Here is a 16471-nt window from a genome sequence, read left to right as displayed (position 1 = left end):
GAGCAGGCAAAGGGAACATCAGGGCCTGCTCCAGGGTTGGACCCCCCCCCCCACTGGGGTAACTGACATCCATGGCCCTGTGGGGAAGAAGGAGCGAGGGAGCAGGCAAAGGGAACATCAGGGCCTGCTCCAGTTGGACTGTCCCTCCTTTGGGATATGGGAGGGGGGAACAGGGCCATCCCAACAGCCCTACTGACAGTCTGCCTTATTCTTTTTTCTCCCCTCCCCATTGCCTTTTCCTTGTGTGTCGTGTCTTTTTTAGATTGTAAGCCTGTGGGCAGGGACTGTCTTCTGTGTTCATTGATTGTAAGCTGCTCCTGGAGCCTTTTTTGGCTGAGGAGTGGGATAAAAATACAATAAATAACTTAAAAAAAAAAAAGGAAGTAAGTTGCATAGGTCTTGCTCACCTCAGATATTCTCTGAATTCACGGGGGGGGGGGGTTACTTTGGGCCTCGAAGAAGCTAAATCTAAACAACGCACACTGTACTACAGCACAATGGCAGGGAAGCTATTGACTTGGGTCCTGGGTATCAAGACAGAAGGAAGTTCATGCAAGGGGGCTTTGCTGTCCCTTCCTCCCCACTGCAGCCTCCGGCACCCCCTGAAAAGCTTCTTCCGGAGTTTAAAGGACATTCCTGAACAGCGTGGGATGGGACACAGGTCGCTGCAGTGGGAAGGGGAAATCATCTCAAATCAGGCCAAGGCACCAGTGCCTGCCCCAGGTTTTTGAGGGCCCATGGGCAATACCCTCTCTATGGGCCCTCTCCCTCAGTGAGTTTACCTTCTCACTTCCATTGTTATTAACTGCTGTTGCTCCTCATCCTCTTTCTCATCATTCCTATGACTTACTTGCTTGACAGGCAGAGAGCCAATGAGCAAGTAGACAGTGGCATCTACTGCTCCTTCTCAGCATCACTGTTGTCTAGGCCAGAGTAAGAGGCAGGTGAATAAGCAGGCTGCAAGGAGGAAGAGGAGGAGGAGGATCAAGTTCAGGTGGTTCTTGTCAGCAGGCACCTGCTGGCATGAGGGGTCTCAGCAAGTGCCTGACCATGCTTATCCTGGACGCCGCCCCTGTGAGACACTTTGCACTAGCAACCTTCTGCTCATGCAAGGTGCCTCCACCCAATTTGGAGCAATTTCCCCTGGCTCAGCAGCAAACTGTGACCCATCCCACACTTTGGGAGGGTTCTCCTTGCCTCCACAGAGACCTTTTGGGACCGCTAGGGCCGCAGAGGGGAAGAGGGGACAGGAAAGTACTCAGGATTGAAGCCATTGTGTGGGATAAATTCAGCTAGAATCGTGTGTGAATAGACAAGAAGCGGGGGAACATCAGCGTCTACAATGGCATAAGCTTCTACTATGATGGGTCATCTTGTGATCAGCAAGGAAAAGGAAAAGGCCAGTGTTGGAATAGGTCTAGGCCACAACCTTTATTTATTTTACAGGCATAATTCAATCAACAAGTGTGTGTGTGTGTGTGTGTGTGTGTGTGTGTAGAGGAATCCTTTCCACAACCCTTGTTCACCTGAGGAACTGGCCTGGCTGTCCATGATGCTTTTTGCTCCTAAGGCGCTCAGTTCCAGCTTGAGCCTTCTTCCATGGTCAAGTGCTACTTCTGATCTAGTGCTATGCCGAAACCCCACATTTCCTTTCCAGACTGAGGCTTTGATTCACACTATTGATTTTTTTTTAATGGAATTCTGCTACCCCCAAGCTCCAGCCATCTACCTGAATTAATTTTGAGGACGGCCACTTTGAGGTCCTGGATGGAGTGGCTTACCTATGGTTTTCGTATATTAGGACCAGCTCCAGGATTCTGGGGGCCCATGGCAAAGTGCCATCCTGCGGGAGCTGCTCCTATCAGTGGATCCCCTCCCCTGACATTTATCCTGAGTAATGAACCTTTTTTTTATGGCACTATGGCAGGTTGATTAATACTAAGAACGTTCTTCTAGGACTTAACAATACAACCCAATCCATTAAAGAATCTGACAAAGCAAACTGCAGTTTATGAAAGCTCTTAAAATAAGTTATTCTTTTAAGTGCCACAATCTTCTTTTTAAAGTTAAGAACAACAGCTTCACGCAGCTCCGAACTGAAATCTCTCTATATGCATGCAGTACAACCTAGGGATGGGAGAACCAGGGATATTCGAGTTTGCCAGTATTTTCTGAACTTCACTTTGAAACTCAGTTTGGCTTACTCTCGTTTTCATTTGTGACATGTCTTTTGGTTTGTTCAAATGGGGAAAGTGTGCATTTCGAACTGGGAAAGTGCGCATTTCTGTGCAAATTTTTCAAAAGCACATACTTCCCCCACATTGACTAAAGCATAAAAATGCGTCATTTTTTTAATGTGCATTTTGAAGTATGTATTTCCTCCCAAACGTGTATTTTTTGAATGCAATCACAAGTTCAGGAATGTGCAAACGTTTTTCAAAAAAATGTGCACCTGTTTGCATTTGGGATTGCAAACAACTTCAGATTATTATTTGCAAATGGAAATGAAACTCCAACAAACTCAGAGGTGAGTCCCATCCCACTAGTCTTCAATGAAGTTTAGTCCTTAGTAAGTGTGCTTAGGATTGTGACCTGAGTCACAGCACAGAATGGCTTGCTGGTGTGTAAGCATGGGTGCGGGGCTGAATTTGGTCCTGTGAAAAGTGTGTTCGAAAGATTTGTTAATAACTTTCCTGCCTTTAAAGTCACAGGTCATGATCTGTGAAATCATGTGGCCACATTGCATCATGGCTATTGCTTACATGTACCCTGCACCTTCGTTGCCATGCACAGCTCCTATAAATGTGTATGTTCAGCAGGATGTAGATACATACCATGGGAGGTCACTCTCAATTAAGGCTTTCTTCTGAAATTTCTTATGTGCGTGAATCTCTTGTGATGGTGTATGTAAAGGGTATATGCAGTGCTCTACGCAAAAGGAATATCCACATGGGAAAATTGACATGCATAAAGCAGCCTCAAAGAGACTGATCTGTCCAGAGTTGCACAATATTCCTCTGTTTTATTCACAGGATCATGTTGGTGTCTTTCTTTTGCTTCTACTACGAAGCATGGATGTTATGAAATCAGTACAGCACATGGTGGATAATCTCGGACTGAGGAGTCCTGCATTTTAAATCCGTACTCCCCCATCCCACCCCAATCCCCATCCTTCAACTCACTGGGTGGTCTTGGAGTCAACGTTGTTCAGCTTCAGCTCCTATCTATAAAATGGGAGCATAATTAGCAATCTATCTCATTGGGGTTGTTATGAATGAGATAATGGCGTAAAGTATTTTTCACACCAAGAATGTCCCAAGTGACAAACAGGGGCAAAATTAAGGAAGAATACCGTTTCTCTTTAGCATTCACTGTATAATGAAGAGGGGTGGGGGGGAAAAACCCTACAACTCCAATCAGCTCAAAAGCTGAAAGAAGGATGGATACGCAAATTGCAAAAGAAGAGGCGGTTGCAACAAAGACACTTCACACATGGTGAAGTACAGCATCACCCCTCTGTTTAAAATACCCTCTTTAAAAATCCCTTCACTCTTTTATGTGTAGTTGGTTTGTGCAGCACATCTCGTTATTGGGTAGTCATGGGTGGATGTTTTGTTGCCTTAAAAGACATCTTTTGTCTTTTCTAAGTCTGTATGTGCTTTCCAAATAAGCCACACAAAAATGGGGAATCCAGGCAGCAAGCAGTCTTTCAGCTTTTAAAAGACTCCGGGAAATCGACTGTCGAATGAAGTTCCTACCGAGACATCAGAAAGGAGTGGATAAAGTCTTGCCTCAAGTCTCTTTGGTTCTGCCTCTCTCGTAGTCACAGTTGTGCTTAAATGTCTTACCATTTTTGCCTCAGAGGGCAGAGGATCACTCAAAGGGCCTAGGCCAAAGCAAGCCTTCTGAAAAGATCTTTATGAAATCATTTCTCTTTGCAAATCCATAAAAATCGCCTTGGCCCCCTTATCAATGGAAAGGCTTAAAGAGGGTGCAGAAGTCATTGAATTATGATGTGCTTGTTTTAATGAAATTCCACCCCTGCTGAGAAGTATCCTGCAGATTTTCCATATTTCAGCATGGGAAAGGTTTTGATGCTTTCCTGCTGGTGCCAAGAGTTAATTGAAAACATTTCAGGAGAAATTCAGCTTGGGGGCCAACATTCCCATTCCTTCATTATTCTTAACAATAATAGAAGAGTAATATCATTATTAATAGGAATGTTGCATCTTCTTAAAGTGGCAGTGTGTTTTCAAGACCGTGATTTTCCCCTTCTCCTCCACCCCCCACCCCTGTTGCACCAATAAGATATATGAAACAAATAGGAGAATAAAAGGTTCTGAAGAAAAACACATCTATCTTATATACTATAAGATATATAAGATATATATTTATATAAGATATATATTTGTCACTTGTCTTTCACACCCACCACCCAGTCATAGCTAATTAAGTGTAGGCTGGGAGTGTGTTTTTTAAACAATTGCACTTTTCTTCAAGGATTTCCTGAGTGTGTGTTTTTTAATTAAAAGGCCAAACACAAGTATGGCATTAATGATTTTGTCTGTTGGTCCATAATCTTTTCAAGTGTATGAGAAGCCTAAAAAGATTCTTAGACTAGGAGGCACAAAAGTAAACAACTAAGGTGGCAATAACACAGTACAATGAAATCCATTGCCAGCATTTAAAACTTTAAATTCTTTATTTGCTTGTATATTATATTTTTAATCCACCCAATAACAAATGTGCTCTGGGCTTTATGGACATTATTACAAAATAGATTTTAAGATTGTTTTTGAAACCAGAACTTGCGGGGATTTATGATTCTGAAACACTATTGGAAATAATATTTTTCCCCTACTCCATAAAAAAGATTGCTTTCTTGGCTGCTTTACTAGCTACCTTTTGTCTCCCAAGGCAAGCTGTTTATGTTTTAATTTACCAGCATCCCTTCTCAATTTTGTTTCTTCATACTCTGGCCCTGTGCCTTGAGACTTTCCCTTTTCGTTTTATATTACCTTGCCAACTCAGATGAGAAGAATCAGTCATGTTGCAGGTTAAACATTACAGAAATGATAATGACTTGCTTGTTTTTGTGTTCATCGTTTAAGGACCCAAACTCCCCATAATCAATAGTTATGTGATAATTGTTTCCAGATGCTGGATACTCTACTCTTTTTCTAGTCCATTTTCAAGTGAAAACACAGAAATGAACCTAGAAATGGATCTGAATTTCAAAATATGATAAGCAATTCATGTTAATGATTTTTTATTATTATATTTGAGGTTGCAAACTCCAGATCCAGAGAGGCATGCTATATTTTTACGGGTTGCACAGAGGCAACATCATCACTACTATAAGATTTTGATTGGGAAACCCACATAGTGAAATCTTCTGCACAGTTTTTAAAGGTACAAGGAAGATTCCAGGGTCTAGACCTGGCAACTTTATTAATAGCAATGAGCTTCAGTAACTCTTTTACACCCAAGCCCTAAGCACTTCATTTGGAAATATGACCCAATGAAAATAAAATGAACTGAATTCAAAGTAAATGTGGCTAGTATTGAGGCATTAGCTCCCTTCTTGGACACATACGGAAAGGATGTTCTCACAGACCACATAATAGAAGGGTAAAATTACATGTTATGATGGTTGCAGGAAACACAGGTGTTAATACTGGTGTTTTCCACAGCAAATGTGTAAAGTATGGAAGTAAATTCTGTGTCTCCGCACACATCTTTGAGCTTTCCTAAATGGGTGCACACAGATGTGTGCAGTTGTGTCTACATGCATATTTTACTTCCAGACTTTATATAGTTGCCAGAGATTGAAAAACCAATGTAATAGTGAAGTTTCCTACAAGCATTGTAACATATAGCATTGCCCTAAATTCTAGCTTTCAATTCTAATGACATGGAAGTCAGACACATATAAGTCAATCCCTATTTGTCCAAAGCACTGGTATCCATTTACAATATCAATTATCTATAGCAGGGGTGGGTAGCCTGTGGCATTCATCCAGAAGTTGTTGTACTCCAACTTTCATCAGACCCAGCCCACATGGCCAATACTCAGGGATGGTGGGAGTTGCAGTCCAACAACATCTGGAGGGCTACAGGTTGCCTATCCTGGATTTATATGTTGACCACATCTCCACAAGTCTAGAATGTACTATTAAGAATATGAGAATTGCCTTGCTGTATGAGATCAAGGCTCATCATAAATTCTATTCCAGTATTCTACATCTGGCAGGAGCCGGCCAGACGCCTCTGGAAACAGACGAGCAGGGCAAGATTAAGATAGCCATCCTCTGTTGTTTCACTCAGCATGTGGCACTCATGAGTATTCGTCCTCTGAATGTGGAATTTCCACTTAGCTCATGGCTCGTAGCTGTTGATAGACCTATCATCCATGAATCTTTTACAAAGTGATCTAAGCCACTGGCCAGCTCAGGGTGTGCAGTGGCAGTGAATCCCACACATTAATTATGAATTGGGTGAAGTAACTTCCTTTTGTATGTCCGTAAACTAGTGCCAATCGATTTCATTGAAAGATCTTCAGTTCTAATATTGCACAAGAAGAACCTGAAACAAAATGTTACAATGTGGAGTGGCCCTGTTCAGGGTACCAGCCAGCCATGCCCTTTCCCAGAATATTCCATTCCATTCCCCTTTCCCTGGTTTTCAATTCCCCACCCCCTCCAACTGTCTGCTATCCTTCTGTGGCCATTGAACATGCCCAGTCATCATTGGGCTCTTTTTCAGGGCTTTTTCTTCCCTGTAGGGTCCTCCTAAAACATTTTTGTACTTCTGCAAATCTTAGGGCTACCTCAAGCCTGCTCATATCTCCCTCTTGTGTGAGGATGGTGCTGCTTTGATATATATGGATCCACATTCAGAGAATGAGTTTGATATTAGTATGTAGGGAATGAGAGGGGAAAAAATCTCTTTCTCCTCTCTCTCCAGTTACATTACAAACCTTGACTGTGTTCTTCCTTAGTGCTATTATTCTACAAACATGTCCCGGATGAAAGGAGTGCTGGAGCATGCTATTTCTGGAGTGCCTGATAGCCCATCTAACTACTCAGATGCAGGGCTGGCCCCAAATATTTTGCTGCTAGCGTAGAGATGAAGGACAAGGTGGTGCTTCCTCCCAGAGCCATTCCAAATAATTTGCTGCCTGAGGCAAAGAACAAGCTGGAGCCCTCTTCCATCCCATGTACAAAAGCCAGCAGGATTGACAGTTGAATCTTTCTTCAGCGCTGGCGATGGGACAGCATCCTCCACCACACCTGAAGGCAGAAGGCTAGCTTGGGGGCACAGCACAGGCTGTGTGGCACACAGCTATCTCCTCCAACACCTTGCTGTCACCTTGGGCAGGCCCTATAAATAGCACCCTGAGCAAGGAGTGCCCTTGGTGCCCCACCCCCGTAGCCAGTTTTGCAGGGCCAGTCAGCAGATTTATGGGGCCTGGTGCACGTGTGATGTCGATTGAGAACAACATTGCCCCAAACCTTGATCTCTCAGCCACTGTGCTACGCTTTGCACAGTTCAGAAAGCCACATTCTGAGCAGTGGCAGCGCACTATGCAACACAGCAGAACTATCACAGTTTTTACTTATAATGTTTTTGTTGTTGTTGTTGTCGTTGTTTTGTAGCAGTTCCTATCTTTTGGCAAGCATTCTTCATTTTAGAATATCATTATTTTTATCTTTAAAAATAATAAAGAAAAGTTACAAATAAAAACGTATCCAGCTGACCTCTTACAGCTTATGGTGTTATTTTGTTATTATTTATATAGTGCTTATAGTTTTTATGATATTTGAAGTGCTTAGTGCTTGGTAACTTTGCTGCAAAGTGAAACTGTGTTCCACTGATTCTTACCTGCCCAAATGACATGAAAGTGGAAATTGACAAAGAAACATACTTTAAAACTAACTGAAGGAAGATCATTTTGGTAGTTAATACTCAAACAGTCTGTAGAACTTTGAAAGAAAGGATACAGACACTTGTTTTTTGCCACCCTAGCTCACTGCACACAGTACATTAAAAAAAAACAGCCACTGAGCTCAGCTTGGTGTGTCCCTCAGCTCAGTGCCCAGCTCTCTCGCTCCTAAGGCTGGCCCTGCTGCCACGGTGCCACCTCCCAGCATCTGCTGCCTGAGGCGACTGCCTCACTCTCCCTAATGGTAGGGCCAGCCCTGCTTCCTCCCCAGTCCATGGACAGAAGGTGACTGGACTGGCATTTGAATCTTACTTGAATGCTGCCGATAGCATAGCATCCTCCACCATGCTTAAGCCAACAGGCTAGTTTAGGGGGCCCACTGCAGGTTATGTGATATACTAGCACTGTGCCAATTTTTTTGATCTATTCATTTTCGACCATTTGTTGCGGGGCAGGGGAGAAAAGAAATTGAACCCGAAATTGTGGGAAGGGGTGAGAATTTCAGAAACATTTCTCAGTGTGCAGGGCTTCAGTGCTTACCTTACTGTAAGGAGGTGGCTGAGGGGTGTGTGTGCTCTTTCTTCTATGATTTCCCCCATTTTCTGTCCTTGCAATCTCCCCAGCTGCTTGAGCTTCTTGGAAAGCGCCTGTCAGGGTGGACACTGAGCCCATAGAATCCCAGAGTAGTTCTGATTCTGAGGAAGAGCAGTCGCTCCTGGGAGGGGAGCGCGCTCCTCTTTCCCAGGGCCAACAGCTGATGGAGATTCCTCCCACCAACATTCCTAGCTTAGATAGCAGTCCAGGGAGTAACAGAGAGCGGATAGCAAACTTGGTGGACGCGCAACACCGACGCAGAGAGCGGTGCCAGATGGAGGGCATGGAAAGGAGGCGGAGTGCCCGGTTGGCGCGCAAACAACGGCTGCACCCAGAGGATCCAAGGGAAAAGGGGAGGGACTCTTCCTAGTCCTTAAGTTCAGGGGTCTGCCAGTAATTTCCTTTCAAACGGGGACCAAGCTGTCAAGGGCTCCTTGGAGGCCTCTCTCAGTCTAATCCAGTAGCCAAGTCCAGACACAGACGAAGGGATTCCTTTCAAAGCTTTATTCTTCTTTTACAACTTAACAACTATACCGTTTGCAACTAGATCTGAGCAGCACCGAACCTATGCCCTAAGTTGGAACAGTTGGTCCCCGTTTGAAAGGGAATTACTGGCAGAACCCTGAACTTAAGGACTAGGGAGAGTCCCTCCCCTTTTCCCTTGGAGCCTCTGGGCGCAGCCGTTGTTTGTGCGCCAACAGGGCACTCCACCTCCTTTCTGCACCCTCCATCTGGTGCCACTCTCTGCGTTGGCGTCGCGCATCCACCAAGTTTGCTATCCGCTCTCTGTTACTCCCTGGACTGCTATCTAAGCTAGGAATGTTGGTGGGAGGAATCTCCGTCAGCTGTTGGCCCTGGGAAAGAGGAGCGCGCTCCCCTCCCAGGAGTGACTGCTCTTCCTCAGAATCAGAACTACTCTGGGATTCTGTGGGCTCAGTGTCCACCCTGACAGTGCCCTAGAGGACTTAGCCAGGCCTTCTTCCCTTGGGGCTTCCCTGGGCTGCTGCCTGCTGAGTGCCTGAAAGCTGAGAGAGGCATTTTTGGTTTTGCTTTGTTATTAAAAGTCCAAAGAAGAAGAAGAAGAAGAAGAAGAAGAAGAAGAAGAAGAAGAAGAAGAAGAAGAAGAACTACTACAACTACAACAACAATTCATTCAGCTTTCAGGCACTCAGCAGACAGCCACACAGGAAAGCCCCAAGGGAGGAAGTCCTGGCTAAGTCTTCCAGGGGTTTTTCCAAGAAGCTCAAGCAGCTGGAGAGGTGGCAAGGACAGACCGGGCGTGGGTGTAAAAGGAAGAGCCTGTGTGAACCCCTCAGCCACCTCCTTACAGTCTAGTAAGCACTAAACCCCTGTACTCTGAGCAATTTCTCCGAAATTCTCAACATTCCCACGAAAGAGGCAGAAAAACGACTGCCTCTTTCATAGGGAAACAAAGAGGTTGTGAAAGGGTAGGTGGGGTTTCGGCACAGCACTATGGCATATCCAGCTCTATCCACTAATAGAAGGGAAGAGCTGGAGAGTTTATGCGAGTGGCCAGGAGGCTGCCCCTACTGCCCCCTAGAGTCTGCCCTCTGAGGCAGTCAACACACTGCTGAAAGGTAGGGCCGACCCTGCTCAGTTGCCTTGAAAACCTATATTTTCCAGGGTTCCTGGCACCTGGGATACTGGATTTTCAGTATTTCAGGCAGCAGGGAGAAATGGAGACCTCCTGGAGAAGTCACCTGATTATTGCATCTGCTATGTCCAGGTAAATTTTGAGTGAAAGGCAGCAGGCAGCAGCACAGGTCATAGGGGTTTACAGGGAAACATGCAGAACTGATGGAAGGAGGAATTTGGGCACATCACATTCCCAGTGCTGTTCATGAGCTTTTTGAAATTCAGAATTCAGTTTGGAAAAATTAGTTATTTTCTGATATTTGTGGTAACAGCTCATCTGAGTCCATTCCAAACTGAGCTGAGGGAATTCACCTATCACTGTCTTCAACAGCAGGGAATGATGTGCTCTTGTTGATTTGAGTTGTTCTCCTTTTTCACTCACTAACTACTAATATGGCCACCATCCCCTCTACTTAATTTTCAATTTTCCCCCACAGTCAAGAAAAATGTATTTCCTTCAGGAAATTGAAGGGACATGTTTCTAAGCACACCATTCTTGATCTGTTTGTTGTTGGCTTGGCTTCTGCACTTTTCCCATTCCCTTCTCATCCGTTCATCTTACAGCTTGACACCAAGGATTTTTTCTTCATTTCTTATTTTACTTGCTGCTTTTACTGAAGTTGCCTCCTCTTGTGGTTTTAATCAACACCACCACCTCTGAGTCCACAGCTCTTTACTTCTCTATGTCTAAACATCTTGTTTTCATAATTATTGTTGGGCTTATGAGATAATAGTGTTAGACCTCCAGGTGTTATTACCTCACAGTCATGCTATGCAAGGCTAAATTCTCAGTTACTTGGGATCATATGAAGATACTAACTTTATGAACCAGCACTTCTTGTGAGACCTGCATATGTAGGCACCCAATTTGTACGATCACATCAGTGCAGCCTCTTTCAAATTGCCACATCACGTTTGTGGCACCCACTTGTATATTCCCCTCTTCGAGGTATTGCTTCATACAATAAATACTGCCACACATTCCCCACTGCTTTGTAAGACCTCTCGTGACCCTATGAGCTTCCATAGAAGCCCACCTTGGGGTCACTGTCCGAACTGGGCCTTTGCCCACAAAGCCATTCATACTATGAAGATATTAGATTGTGTGTACCTAGACCCAAAAGGATAATTGAAGTTTGTTCCTTATAACAGGAGGTATTCCTGAACTCTTTTAAGAACATAAGAAGAATCCTGCTGGTTCATACCAAAGGGCTATCTAATCCAGCATCTCATTTCCCAGTGGCCAGCTAGCTGCATATGGGAAGCCGACAAGCAAAACATGAGGGCAATAGCCCTTTCCGACTGTTGTTGTTGTTGTTTACTTTGAATGAGTTCAAATCTCCAGGGCCGGATGAACTGCATTCTAGAGTGATAAAGGAACTGGCAGAAGAACTCTCAGAACTGCTGTCTATTCTCTTTGAGAAATCATGGAGGACGGGTGAAGTGCCAGATGACTGGAGGAGGGCTAATGTTGTCCCTTTCTTCAAAAAGGGTAAGAAGGAGGAACCTGGGTGGGAACTACAGACCAGTCAGTCTGACATCAGTCCCAGGGAAAATTCTGGAGCAGATGATAAAGCAATCCATCTGGAAGCACCTTGAAAATAATGCAGTGATTACTCGAAGCCAACATGCATTTGTCAAGAACAAGTCCTGCCAGACAAATCTGACCTCCCTTGTTGACCGTGGGAATGCTGTAGACATCATATACCTCGACTTCAGCAAAGCTTTTGACAAAGTGCCCCATGATATCCTGATGAGCAAACTAGCTCAAAGTGGGCTAGATGAAACAATGATCCGGTGGATCCACAGTTGGCTACAGAATCGGACTCAAAGAGTGCTTATCAATGGGACCTTTTCAAACTAGGGAGAGGTAATGAGTGGGGTACTGCAGGGCTCAGTCCTGGGCCCAGTGCTCTTCAACATTTTTATTAATGACTTGGAGGAGGAGGTGTAGGGAATGCGGATCAGATTTGCAGATGACACAAAATTGGGCGGGATAGCTAATACTTTGGAAGACAGAAACAAAATTCAAAGTGATCTGGATAAACAGGAGCGCTGGGCAGAAAACAACAGAATGACATTTAATCAGGATAAATGCCAAGTTCTGCACCTAGGAAAAAGAAACCAAATGCACAGTTACAAGATGGGGGATACGTGGCTCAATAACACTACGAGCGAGAAAGATCTTGGAATTGTTGTCGATCACAAGCTGAATGTGATGTGGCTGCAAAATAGGCAAATGCTATTTGGGGCTGCATTAATAGAAGCATAGCTTCCAAATCCCGGGAAGTACTAGTTCCCCTCTACTCAGCACTGGTTAGGCCTCATCTGGAGTACTGTGTCCAGTTCTGGGCACCACACTTTAAGAAGGATGCAGACAAACTGGAGAGGGTTCAGAGGAGGGCAACAAAGATGATCAGGGTACTGGAAACAAAGCCCTATGAAGAGAGACTGAAAGAACTGGGCATGTTTAGCCTTGAGAAGAGAAGACTGAGGGGAGATATGATAGCGCTCTTCAAGGACTTGAAAGGTTGTCACAGAGAGGAAGGCCAGGATCTCTTCTTGATCATCCCAGAGTGCAGGACACGGAATAATGGGCTCAAATTACAGGAAGCCAGATTCTGGCTGAACATCAGGAAAAACTTCCTGACCATTAGAGCAATACGACAATGGAACCACTTACCTAGGGAGGCGGTGGGTTCTCCCACACTGGAGGCATTCAAGATGAGGCTGGACAGCCATCTGTCAGGGATGCTCTGACTTGGATTCCTGCATTGAGCAGGGGGTTGGACTCGATGGCCTTGTAGGCCCCTTCCAACCCTACTATTCTATGATTCTATGATTCCCTAGTGACTGGTATTTTGGAGGTAATATATAGGCAACATGACTAGTAGCCATCGATAGCCTTATCCTGCATGAACTTATTTAATCCCCTTTTAAAGCAGTCTAAATTGGTTGCCATACCATCTTGTGGTACCAAATTTTACAGCTGAATTATGCACTGTGTGAAGAAGTGCTTCCTTTTATCTGTTCTGAATCTCCCACCATTCAGCTTCATTGGATGACACTATCCATCCTTACCAATCATCACGCAGCACTGATCCTACCTCTATGTCTGGTTTTTTAGGTGCATAGCTTCAGTGCAAGTTGTTGCTTATTTTCTTTTGTGGTATTCTGTTCTGCCACCACTAGTGACAAAATTCTGGCAATTCCTTCTCTTTGATGATACACAACCAGATTATTCAAACTGTGGCCATCTATTGTCTTGACTACGTTAATCCCACAACATGTGCTTCCAAATATATGTTCTCTTCACAGAGTCAATCCAAAATGAAATTGTGCAAATTGCCTTTCTTTAAGATCATGTACCATTTATACAGACCTTTCCTGCACGAAACATATTCTGATTTCATGTTTCTGACCATGTCACATTTTAATAGCTTAAAAACAAGCACAATATCCTATTGAATCTTGCATTTATTTCTCATCTTGTATTTTCCTATGTCACCGGTCTTTTTATTTTCATAGCATGTTCATTATGACTATAGATATCCCCCACTGTTAAAGGATATTTTTAAAATATATTGCATTGCCCTTTATTCAGGGACATTACAACCCACATAGAAGTTATTGCAAGGCTATAAATCCATACACTTTATAGCCAGAACTCTGAAGCTTTACATTATCCCTACTTTTTCCCATCTTCAGTGTTTGATTTAGCTGCCTTAGCATTTATGCCTATTCAGGATGAACATAAACGTGACTTTTCATTCACTTTCTGGCGCTCATATCAGAACGTTCATAGGATTTTGCTATCGGATCTCTAGATCTATGAAGTATATGGATTTGTAGCTTGTGAAAAGTTCTGTGCCCTTTGGCTCATAATAAATTCAATCGAAGAAAGAACTTTAGTAAAAATGTCTGGTCCCAAAGGATCCCTTGCAGCAGCACGAACTGAATCAAACTTGGTCCTCCTTGGTTGTCCATGCCCCTTAGTTGTACTCCTTAGTAGAGGAGTTTGGAGGTAAACCTGCAAAAATATTATCTGAAACAAGCTCTCCAGAAACCAGATCTTTCCCACATCCTTCCCTGCAGTTCCTCTTTAAGAGGTGTCAGCATGGCTGAAAGAATGAAGTGGCTCCACATTGTTTGCCTGAACTATTATGTGCTTAACATTTCCATGACAAAAGTGCCACTCGACTTCTCCCCGATTAATGCAGCTCGAGAGCTCTTGTCCTCCTTTAATAAAACGTTGTTGAAATCATTTATTTAGAGTCCCTGGTTACTAGTGGGAGAATGACCATCTTTGTGCCAAAATATAGTGTATACAGTCCACTATTTTGTAGTAGATCATTCCATTATTGGAGAAATTGATTAAATGGATGCCTTAGAAAGTATTTATGCTAATAGTGCGTTACTTTGTGTCATTCAGACAGTCAGTGTGAGGCTTTTCAACTGTCTACCACAGCCAATACCTCAAGTAAAATACAGTATGCCTGCATTCGCACATGCCATTCTTTGAACTCCTGCTTCTTACCCTGTGTTAACCTCCTGTGTTAACTGCTTCACTTCTGTAGCATTTGTAGATGCAGATCCATTGAGATTTATGTCCTTCTATATCCTTTGCTTCCTGATTTACCTAACCTAACTCAATATTCTGGTTTGGGAGACAATAATTACTTACATTTTCTGCAGTTCCTTGTATTGTACAAGGGAGTGTGCGATACACATCTTGTGGTCAACTATAGGACTATAGACCAAGACTATATCAGTCTAGAAGGACAGAAGTAGTTGGGTTCCTTAAATTGCCCACACTTCACGATAGGTTTTCCGATTGTTCAGAGGTATTGCTGGCTCACCAAGATGTAACAAGTCTTATTTTAATAAACAACTACCATTGGCAAAGTCTGGTTTATACAGTATGGAGAGTCTTTCTAGTGCAGGAGTGGGGAATCGCTGAGCCTGAGGGCCAAATCAATTTTGGAGAAGATCTAGGGGGATGCATTCCAGGGGTGGGTGGGTCTGAAGGCAAAGGGGGTGGGGCAAAAGGCAAATGAGGTGGAGCCAAACATCCCCCCCCCCCAGTCCAACCAAGGGCTTACTGCCAGTAATTAAGCCTTAGGAGAGGCATTTCAACCTTTTGGAGTGGGGGGAAAAACTCCACACTCAATGATCAGTGGTTGGGGGAAAGGCAGTTGGGGCCAGGGGTAGGGGGCATGTCAACTGAGGAATTCAAGAGGGCTAGATTGGGACTCCAAAAGCTCCGAATTAAGCTACCCACCTGTTAGTGGAAGCAGTGTGAGTAAACCAATGATAGAATGCTGGTATGGACACAGCCATACTTTGCTAAGGGCCAGATATTTTTCCGGAGCACATATTTTGTGCCTGTAGGTGCTCCAGGTAACAAGATATTGATTTGTTTGTATATACATAAAGGATGGCTTATATTGTTAGGTTCAAGGGACACAAGAATTAGGACAGTTGAAATTTCTTGTAAATTGCAATGGCTATAGTAGATCAGATACTGAGACTGCCATGATTCTGAGAAACTTGAAATCTTGTGTTCTGTGCCATTACCTACATACACAGGAACCCTCCAATTAATGCGGAGTTGTTTTGAAACATAGAAGTTTTCGTATGCCATACTCTGTGTGTTTTTCTAAGCAGTAATCTTGATCTCATGACTTTGAAAGAGACTGGCTAAAATAATTGGTTTTGCTTTTTTAAAGTATAGCACTGTGTTTGGTTTTTGCAATTATTTTTCAGGTGATGTATGTCTGCCTATGTAGACTGGTATATATTGTTAAAAATAAACAGAGACCTTATGTTATGTCTATTGTGATTGTGTACAAAAGCCTCACAGAGCTCTTGGGTGATCAGTGAAGCTTGAATCTGCCTCTATTTACTGTATGGTCACTGTCAGTTCAATGAACTGCCTTCTTGTTCTCCACCATTGTTCCACACTCCCTTAAACATTTGTCACTGAAGTGCCTCCAAAGACAAATAAACTGTCACCAAGAATTCAAACCTGGTAACTGGGAAGAAAAGGGGCACAGGGGGACCAAGTGGATTATTTTACATGAAATTGGGGGTGGGAGCATTGAGAAAGCAAGGGAGGGAGGTTTCTTTCCCCAGCTCATTTTGTCAGGGGTGGGCCAAGGCATGTAAACATCAAGGAAATCAGGGCTATATTTGTTTCTCAAGTGTCCTTCATTATGAGACACATCACGCTCTTGGCAAGTCTCACCTGCTCTGCAGGGTGAGGATGAACTGTGG

Source organism: Heloderma suspectum, chromosome 2 (assembly GCF_057233095.1).
Source record: "Heloderma suspectum isolate Gila_16-S chromosome 2, 16-S_ref, whole genome shotgun sequence".
Classification (NCBI taxonomy): Eukaryota; Metazoa; Chordata; class Lepidosauria; order Squamata; family Helodermatidae; genus Heloderma; species Heloderma suspectum.
This window is presented reverse-complemented; position numbering follows the sequence as displayed.